This window comes from Stegastes partitus, unplaced genomic scaffold (genome assembly GCF_000690725.1).
Source record: "Stegastes partitus isolate 25-593 unplaced genomic scaffold, Stegastes_partitus-1.0.2 Scaffold717, whole genome shotgun sequence".
Taxonomy (NCBI): domain Eukaryota; kingdom Metazoa; phylum Chordata; class Actinopteri; family Pomacentridae; genus Stegastes; species Stegastes partitus.
The window spans coordinates 130665-141468 of record NW_007578448.1 but is presented as its reverse complement, the minus strand read 5'-3'; the positions used below and the strand labels follow the sequence as shown (position 1 = coordinate 141468).

The 10804-nt window shown below is 42.2% G+C and overlaps 1 protein-coding gene across 1 annotated transcript in view; it reads right to left on the bottom strand.

Annotated features, from left to right (window-relative positions):
* Nucleotides 1-10804, bottom strand: part of prx (periaxin) — a 39527-nt gene that overhangs the window by 25066 nt on the left and 3657 nt on the right. The gene's annotated exons all lie outside the window — the stretch shown is intronic.

The window sequence follows — 10804 nt, the reverse complement described above, 5'->3', positions numbered from 1 at the left end:
TCCAGTCTATGGGAGCCAGGGCTTTGTGGAGCCAGCAGCTAGTGGACGTAGTGATACTGCAGGTTTTTGACACTTCCGGGTTGGCTTCATTTTTGCTACGTCCATCTTTTATACAGTCTGTGGCTTTGAGTGTCTCAATTTGTCTGACTTCTGTTTTGTCTGCGTTTGTCCCCAGAGCCTCCCCGTTGGATCAACGCCTCCCCGACCCAGCTTCTGCAGCCGAGCTCCAGTCTCAGACCGGTTCTGTCTCCCGGTCCCTCTTGGAAACCTCCCCTGGAATTCCCTCCCTCGTTCGACTACCCTCACGTGATTCCCAGTGTGCCCTGTTTCCTGCAGCCTTGAATAAATCCCTCTTTGCTTCACACCGAACCCAATATGTTGAACTTGTACGTTCTAGTCATGCTTGTGCACTTCTGGTTCGATGCTAAACTGCTTTTTTTTTTGCCTCGTACTCGAATCTAATTAAAAATCTTACACACAGACATCATAATAATCTAAACTGCACACCTTCAGCAGCCAGTAGACACTAAAACTGAAGCCTGCTGTCTGTTTACGAGGTGCATCGAACGCAGCTCTCTTCACGGAGCCTAATAACGCGCTCAATGTGAAATACACGTGATCGCGGCGCCTTAACGTCGTCGCTAAAACTGGCCGTCGCGCTTCACAAACATCTGGCGTCGCTCGTCTCGCTCGTCAAACTGCAATCACACCGACGAGTCGCTCCGCCGAGTTAAAGCCGCGTTATTAAATAAAACGACTTTTATCTGAACGAGCAAACATTTGATTTTCTGCGCGCCTGAAGAAACGAAGATAAAGATCAGTCACTGAAACAAATGACACAGCTTTTGTTTTTCTAACCGTACAAGAGTCCAAGCAGCCCTTTTATACGCTGCTGTTATGTTTATTTTTATCGCTTTACTGTATTTATTCTTTTTAACACTCTTTTCTGTTCTTTCTTGGACTTCCGTCAGCACATTTTTGCACCTTATTTTCCTTATTTCCTTCAATGCAGCTGCAGAAAACTCACATTTTGCAGCTGTTTGCATCATTTAAATCAACAAACACACACGTTTATCACACCTTCACATCCATATAATTATGAATTTGGGGTCTAGAGTAGCTGTGAGGCCTTCAGGAACAAGATTATGGATCTACGAAGGACTTCCAAATCATCTAAAATAAACAATTCAATCGACTGTAAAGTAAAATCATCGACAAGTCGTGTAGATTTTATTGCAAATGCATCTAAAACTGTTGAGCCTCAGAGCAGAGAAGCAAGAAAAAGTCTCCAAAATGTCATGTTTTAAACATTTCTTCTGCTCATTTGGGTGTAAAATTCTCACTAAAGGCGGAGAAGTGTTCACTCACGGCTGGATCTCTGGTCTGGTTGAAAACATGGCTGTCCTCTTGGTCTCTGTCAGAGTCTGAAAACACACAAAACACAGATGATTATTATTATCGGTGGAACTCATCTGTTTAGAGGCGCGTTCGTTCTTCCAGTCTTTGTCGAGCAACATGAAAGAATGAAAGACGTGGAAACTCCAGTTCCTGAATTTACTCCTGCAGATGAAATGCGAGTAAATAAATCTGTCCTGTTGCTTTAAACAGGAGAGAAACGGACAAACGTAGGAAAGAGAGTGAAGGTAGTGGAGCTGGAGGAGCATTGTTTGCAAGGCGCAGATGGATTTGTGTGTTTTCTATTGTTCAGTCCGTCAGCGTGTCGCAAATGTGTTGAACGTCAAATAAAATCAGAAGCACTTTGAGTCGAGGAGGAGGACTCGCATGCCAACAAAACATAACGGTGTCGTGTGACAGTAAATTAGCCTCGGTAGCGCGCTTAAGAAAATGTCATGTCAGGCATTCGTGTCAGGCCCGAGCATATGGAGCAGCAGGCTGACAGATCGGCGGAGGCCTCCCAGAGTCTTCACATTCTTTCCGTCGTTCCTCTGCAGCGGCTGGTCGAGCTCAAGTCGTCTCCAACGAGCCCGAAGTCGCACCTTTTAGCAATAATGTGAGAAAAAGCGAAGAATGTGGGTGTAAAGTTTTAATGTGTGCAGCACTTCACCTCAGGACAAAAAGGACTCGATGACACTAAAAAGAAAAGCAGGAAGGAGCGAAATAAAGAGCCGAGCTGGTTAAAGAGCTGCAGAGAGCATCGATCAGTCGTTTTGAACTTGAGTTTTAAAAGACGCACAAGTTAAGCTTCTTACTGTCTGCGACCTGCAGCAGGAAGCAGTGAAAACCTGTTTTATTTATGCAGCAACATCCAGCCTTCGCTTTGCTTCCTTCACTCCTCACACAAGAGATTTCAGGCTGATCTGAAGCCGCTAGTCGCGTGTAATCCAAACGCCGTCGGAGTCGACAGCTGACCCGGTTCCTCTGTTTTGATATGAGCCGTCAGACGAGCTTGATATTCAGCCGACGTCAAACAGCTGACGGAGGCTGTAAAGGCGGTAACGAAGCCGGCAGGAAGCACCGAAGTTTAGTGTTTGTAGCCTCGGATGTAAAAAATGCAGGTTTAGTCGTGAACTCAGAGAACAGAAAGTCTGAACAAACGAGAAGCCGTAGGACGGGATGCTTAAAGAGTTTTAGTGTTAACTCTATAAAGTTGGACCTTTTTTAACCATAAACTACGTCCAGATTCATATTTACAGGCTGAGATAAACCTTTAAAGTTCTTTAAAGGCTCGTGTTGACATCATATTGTTGGTAGCTGCTTTAACTAAACATAGTGTGTAATTTAAAATCTAATTAAAGTCGAGGTAACTTATTAAAATTGTTTTTTTAACTACACTTTACCTTGAGCTCAGGATTCTCTACTTAACATTGGAGAAACTGGAAGTAAGAAAATCTTTTAAATGACATTGAAATACGAGCTGGAACTAAATTTATTTATTTTTAAAATTTAAAAAAAAAAGAAAAAAAAGAATAATCAAGTCAAAAACTAAGTTCAAGTTGAGGTAACTACATGAAATTAGCTTGACAGGCTAATTTTGTCATTTTGAGGTTCAGATTTTTAGTGTTTTAAATGTTTAAAAAACAATTTTAACCTTTTTGTTTTGTTTTGTTTTGTTTTTTGAATAATGAAATTCAAAACTAAACCTGAACTCAAGCTGAGATATTTAATGAAATTGGCTTGATAACTACATTTTTCTTTACTTTGAGGTGCATTAATTACATTTATAATTATGTTTATGGTACTTGAGTACATAAAACGAATGAGTTAGAGTTTAAACAGTTTGGAAATACGACTTGATTTCTGTAAATAATCAACTGAAAAACTAAATTCACGTCGAGGTAATTTAATGAAATTAACTTAACAGGTTAATTTTGACATGTTGAGGTTCAGATTTTTTGTTTTTTAAATGTTTGCCAACTTAAAACTTTGTGTTAATTATCATGATACTTAAGTACATACATTTTTTTTGGAATAATCAAATTCAAAACTCAACTTAAACTGAGATAATTTAATGAAACTGGATTGATAGCTACATTTTTCTTCACTTTAAGGTGCATTAATCACATTCATGGTTTTGCTACTTAAGTACACGAATAAAGATTTTTAAATAGTTTGGAAATATGACTTGAAACTGCTTAATTTTTGTAAATAATCAACTTAAAAACTAAATTCAAGTTGAGGTAACTTAAAGAAATCAGCTTGTTAGCTACGTTTCCCTTCACATTCCTCCTACTTAACATTGGAGCAACTTAATTTTTTAAATGTTTGCCACCTTCAAAACATAATAATCGTGACTAAGAACCACAATAAACACACAAAAAAACAATATAAACAACAGTTGGAGTAACTTGAATAATCAGCTTAAAAATAAAACACATCTTTGATTGTGGAGGAAAATCTGATCCTTGTTGGTTGAACATCATTTTTATTAGATGCTTGTTGAACTAAAAAAAACTGCTTTTTGTTGAGCTTAAACATCAGATTTCAGATCGTACTAAAGACCCTTTAACTATAAATGAGCTCTGAGAGAACGACGGTCAGGATTTTAAAGAATCCGTTAGCAGCTGGGCTCTCGGAGGAATCCCGGCTCATTCCTCCCCGTGATCACTGTTTTAAGGCGTGTGCGGGTCGGGTCGTGTCAGCGTGGATGTCGTGCCTGTCCGGGCCGGTTGGAGGTGTCCGGTGTCCGCCGGGTCACAGGAACACATAGCGCGCATTCACTGACTCCCCCGGCCGGCCCGAGGCATTAACCGCTCTGGAGACACTTTATACTGGACTGATATGATCTCAAGAGAGGACACATCAAACCAATCTGAGCACCAGGACAAGGAATCATATCCGACCTCCACTCGGAGAGCAGCTTCTGTATCCTGGGAAGGCCTCATGGTGATCAACAACACAAAGACAGATCTGAGATCCAGAGTTTGGACAGAAAACGTCCAAAAAAAGGAACTTATTCACTCATCAAACAGGGACGTGCAGCCGATCGTGCTCAGATCAAGGCTTTCTGACTATTATTCCTGAGCTGAGTGACGTTTTGTTGCTCACAGCAGCAACAACAGGTGCAGCCTCTGGAAGGTGGAGGAGAAACGAGCAGCTCGGTTCATTAAAGCAGAGCACAGAGAGCTGCACAGAGTCTCCTTTATCAAAGTGGTGGTTTGCAAATAATAAACAGGACTTTTCTGGGTCATGTAGGATTTAATTCCATGTGTAATCTACTATTCTCATTCATTTCTCTGTAATATTTCATTACCATGTGCAACCTTTTGATTTTATTTGCAGTGTTTCACATTTATGTACAACATCGTAGCTGTCGTATAATATTTTATTGTGATTTTCAGGTGTAATATCTTATCATCATGTGTGATTTTTACGTATTACCTCAGTTTAACTGCCAGCGTTACCTTTTATTCTTCTCCTGTCACCTTATTTCAGCTCCTTGTTTTATTTCAGTAATGTTTTGTACTGATATCTTTTTGTTTTTCTACTTTTCAGGCACTGCTTTTCTCATGTTGGACTTTTCTCTGAGCAGAATCTGGTTCAAGAATTTCCTTTCATCTTCTCTTATCTCGTCTCGTTTGGCTTTTATGAAATGTACTAAATAAAATAATACAAACTATTACATTAATGCAAAGCAACGTTTTATTTCTGTTGCTAATTTAAGTTGTGCAAAAATGCAGCTTGAGTTTGAGCTGGAATCTGAGAAATCAGACATTAAATCTTGTTGTTTTAGTTTAGAAACAACATCTGAGCACAAGTTAAATAAAGTTTTCTCATTCCCAGTGAAAAGCTCGCTGACTAATGAAGAAGCAAACACAACGCTGCAGCTAAACTTGCACCTGACGGCTTTAAACTGCAGGGGACGGACGGACGGAGGGACGGACGGCAGCAGGTGGAGGAGGTGGCACTCCCTGGATGGAGCTGAGGAATGGAGGGAAGGCAGCGGAGCAGGAGGAGGAGGCGAAGATTTGAAATGCCTCTCAGCTCGATCTTATTATAGGTCCAGACTCACATCTGCAGGCCTGAGGATCGGCTCTGAACTCGCTGGTGAGTGTCGAGTCGAGTAAAGGATAGCAGCGGAAAGTAGAAAGCGTCTGCAGGTGATTCTAACTCACAATTAGGAAAAAAATATCCTTGATGGAAAACCTCAATGATTGTCGACGTATAAGCACAAAGACTTTAAATCATATAACTGGCTTCCACTACTTTTATGAGTACAAACATTTCAGCTTAACTTCAGGTGAATTACCTTCAGTTTTACATATTTTAGCTTCAGTTGAAATAAATTCCTGTTTCAGATAAATCTCCCTTTTCTTTCTGTTTTGGTGACGACGGTTTACTTTTGTAGATTCTATCAAACTGCTTTAAAATGAGGCTTACTGCTACATGAGCATTAATGTTTGACGTCCACGTTCAGACGTTAAAGTGGCATCAATCTTCTCGTCTAACTCTCTGCAAAAAAGCCAAAAAAAAGCCAACAAGTTGACTTCTCAAAATGCCAAACCGTACCTGGATGGATGGAACAAAGACAGTTTTTGTTTTGCAACTCAACTTACGTGTTTTTTTTGTCAGAATCACAAATTAAAGACGAATAAACAACAACGTAAGTCAAAATCAGGTTTTGCATTTTGCATTGTGGTGAATGTTTAAGTTGAAAACAAGGTGATTTCCCTTAAAATGAAGCTGCTCATTTGAGAGGAATCAAATGATTAAAGTAGATTTAACTCAAACCAGGGTCATTAATTTCACGTGCAAACATAATTAGCATAATTAATTCAACTGCATGATACTAACTTAAGCAAATCAGTTAAGCTGGTTCAACATTTCTCTCTTATTTTTTAGGTGCACATTAGAAAAAAAAGCTCCAAAACTCAGAAATCCTGACCAAACTCTGACTGCATGTTTACAGTCTTATACAACGTGCAGTCTTTAGCACGGACAGACGCAGGAACAGTTCGTGTTTAACGTCCAGCTTGTTAACGACGACACAACTTCCTCGTTGTGGCTGTCATGTGACCAGCAGAGCCAATCGGAATCACGAAAGGTTTCGACTGAGGTAAATGACTTATAAAGAGACGTAGTAACTAGTAAACATAAAATAATCAAATTACCGAATGAGTGAAAACAAACAATATGTAAATCTGTAAATTACCCGCACCAAAATATGAATTATGAACTCACTTTATTCACCGTGTCTGCTTTTATAAACAACTCATCTGCTTCGTCTGTGTTAAACGTGTTCTGTAAAGAAGCTGCTTTCCACTGAATCCACATGATAACAGCTGCTGGAGCCCATCCAGGCATCGCTGTGCTTGTGGCCTCCTGATCTGGACACCGAGAGGAAACCAGGCTGGAAATGTACAAACGAGTCGACGTAACGCATCAGCTGCTCCCGACTTTATTCAAATGTGTCCCGGCCGTGCATGATGTGCTCGACTAAACCAAACAGAAGCAGTCCGGCGGGGTTGTGAGAAGCAGCTCAAAGACGGAAATAAATGGAAGAATAACAGGTACGGGTTGTCAAGCTGTTGGTATTCTCGCAGCGGCGCGGATCAACATCAAAGTTGCATATTCTCGCGCGTTGAGGCCGACTGCTGCGTAGCCTCTCCGGGTGTTTACGCTCCGACAGCAGCCACCAACACAACAGGCCCCGGATCTGATCAAAGCGCTTTGTCCCGAGCAACCAAAGGAACCGGAGAGTCGACAAAACCACGAAGAGCATCCAGCGAGGCAAATCAAACAAACAGGAACACACGGGATGCTGTTTGCAAATTAACAATCTATCCGGTCGGTGTGAAGCGTTTAAACTCCTAACGTGCAGTCGGTTGTCGGCGAGGTCGGAGCTTGTCGTCGCTGTCAGCCTCTCTGCAGCTCGTCTAGCGGCAGCTGGATTAAGTCGTCTCCAGCGGACTCGGCGATGCGGGTGGGTTTGTTAGTGGAGTCGCCGAGTGGAAACGACAGCTCAAAGTGGGCCTGACAGCACCTTTCAAGAAAAAAAAAAAGCTGCTTCTGCGAGTTTGTGCATGCAAATCATCTGACAGTCTGTTTTTTTAATCTGCTGGGATTAAAAGCAGCCACACTGAGAAGCAGCGTTTTCGTGTTTCGCCAACCTGCTCAATGCGACCTTCCATCATGTTTCCCCCCAAAAAAACTCCACAATCAGCCTTACAAGTATCAGCACTGTGGTCTGCGAACGTCTTCCAAAAACACGACGGAGCAGAGGATGACTCATGCACGTCGACGGTTCGTCTCCTGAAATAGCCGATCCATGTAAACATTCAGCAGCGATGCCTCCTCACTGATCCTCTGCAGCCTGTTTGGTGAATTTTGCACGTTTCTTTACATGTGGTCGCCTGCAAATGCTCAGATGTTGGTTTCAGAGCGTTGCCTGAGCAGAACCCCAAACTAAAAGCTGCATTAAATGGTCCCTGGAATGTCAGATGTTTGTGTTAAACTTACAGATTTATTGAACCCCTTCCTGCTGCAGAATAGCCTGAAAATAACTATAAATAGCAGATATATAACGTCTCTGCTTCTTTTTCCATCCAATCTTCCGCTACTTGCTGCAGCTCAAGCACTCCAGCTCACCCACAGCTCTGCCCCTTTTATCCTGCACAGTGGCGAGCTGCACTGTTGGAGTCATTCTACAAAACATACTCGACCCACTAAGACATTTTTAAGAATGACACAGAAAGTCCAGGATTGGTTTCTTAGTTTTGTAAGTATTAAACTTTAGAAGTTTGAATCTGTGTATTTGATTTAAGGTGGAAATGTTCAGCCATGGATGCTTATTTCACTCATAATATGTCTTTAAACATATAAAAGACGCCACATGCATTTAAAAAAACTTGATTTTCACCAGCGAGGGTCTTTAACATCTGGATGTCAGTGTCCTGAGACATCATATGAGCCTTTAAGCATCTAAAACAGTTTGTTCAGGTTAATCTCCATAATTAATAATGCTGTATGGTCTTAATTTTTATATTAGTTAGGTTAAGTTCTGTCATGTTTATTACTGTTGGGGCTTAGCTGTTATATAACATCAGTTATTCGCCATAATTAATAACACAGAGGGTCTTAAAATGTATAATAGTCAGGATTTTGTAGAGTTTTTGTCGGGTTTTATTCCCTTAAATGTAAATTACTCAGATAAAATCACACTATAATTAACATTAAAGGGTCTCAAAGCCAATATTTAAGCCTATTTGATTAATTAAAGCCAACACTTTAAGGCACTTTGCTATGCGGGTCGTTGATCACGTGTAAAATCCAGGTGATCCAGGTTAGTTTTTGGAGTTCTAAATTCTTTTGCGCCCTTTTCTTCGCTGTGGATCAAAGTTTAAAGCATCAAAACTTGAGAAATAACGTAGCTGGAGTCCTGAAATGTTGCAAAATCCATGATATGTACTCGTGGTCTTTAATGGTGCAACCCTGCTCTGATGGAACAAACCAGTTGTATGATGGTGGAGATCTGGTCAACAAGCGTCCATGTTTTTGTCGACTCCGACCATAAAACTTTTATTTTTCACTCTAAGAGGCTGAATTTTCTCCCTGTGATTGGCATCATAATAAAACTGTAGAGTTTGGTGTCAGTCAGAGTAACATTTCTGTGCATTTATGGACATTATCTGAACATGCATTGTGCAGGTGTGATGGTGAAACCTCTCCATTAGCGTCCCAACTGGAAGGCTTGTATAATATAGTTGCTGGGCTAAAAGACAAACGACGGTTTTCCAACTCGCAGCCCTTCAAATAACGTTATGAGAATCAATCTATCTGCTGTGATAGAAACACCGTGACTTGACTGATGTCGCCTCCCAAAGTCGATTCCAGCTCTTCAAGCTCCAATCTAACACCTGAAGGTCTGACTCTGCGCTGACCTCCGGCACATAACTCCCCGACGACACCGAGCTCATTTTTTCTCTCTTTCTGCAGCAGAACAACGACGACGACGACGACGACGACGACGACGACGACGACGACGACGTTCCACTTCGGCATCATTCACAGCGAGGAGGAAATCGTAACGCCTCAATCTACGCCGGGGTAAGCGATGTCCTCTGGCCGGGCGAGGACGGCGTACGTCTCTGTAAGTGTGACGGATGGCCGTGAGTGGGATCCAGACATCTATCAGGGAACGCGGCGATGTGAGCTGAATAGCTCCTGCTGCTGTCCTGCTTTGACTCCCAGCTGCGGCCCGGTGAAACCGACCCTGCCGCTCTAATCCCGTTCCTGTGGCGGCTCTAAGCCTATTAGAGACGGACAAGTTAATGATGTTATAGTTGGCTGGGTAATGGCATCAGGTGTCCGCCCAAAGAAAACACACACACACACACACACACTCAAAAAAAAAGCAATCCGGCCTTTGCAAAGTTGATAAGATTTCTTTGCGGCGGCGTGACGGACAGCTGAGGATGTGTTTGTGACTTATTTCCAGGCGGAGGTATTATCAGCAGAGGCCAGATATAGACGGAAATATGTTTTCTCCTCACGTCCTTACGTAAGAGTTCACACGCGGAGGAAATACCAAAACACATTTTCACAATTGGTGGTAGTCTGAGCAGATAACACGGAGCTTATTGGGGCTAATTTTAGGACAATGACGGGACCAGGGGGAGGAAAGCTGCTTCTATTCTGGACTCCGGAGTGACTGTAAATACTTCAGCGGACAACTTAAAAACAACACCGATCAGCACCACTGCTTTCTGCTGAACAGAATCCGACCAGCGAGAGGAATCAGATCAGTAGCAGGAAGTCGGACCATGTTTGCATGTTTGCGAGCGGCGACACGTCATCGATTTTAATTCACCGTCCAAACTCCATCGCTGCCATCGTCACGGCGTCTCCACGGCAACCGCTGCTCAAACACTGAGCCGGAGAGTCGAATATAAATAATTACCAAACCCGTGTTGCCAGTGAGCAGCGAGCACAGCTAAAGGCTCAGTTCACCCAAATCACACACAAAACACTGGATTCAAACGGAGCCGCAGTCGGCACCTGTTCACGGAGGCGGTGTTTGGATGTTTGGAGGGTTTCTATGAGCGACTCTGTGTAAGTGTTCACAGCGAGGTCTGCGTATCATCCAGTTAGCAGCGACATTGTTTCTGGAAAGAGGTTTGATTTTACACGGAAAAGGTCACGGCAGCCTGCGAGGGCGTTACATAACCTAATGTGTTTTTAATGGAAAAGCCTGCGAGCTTCATCAGAGGTGAGAAAGTTGAAAGGAGACTGAGACTGAAGGCGGAAAAGAAGAAAAAGATGTTGTTGCACTTTTATGAAAAAATGATGTTCAGGTTCAACAACAGTAACAACAAAGTCTGACAACTTCTAATAAATTCATTAATCT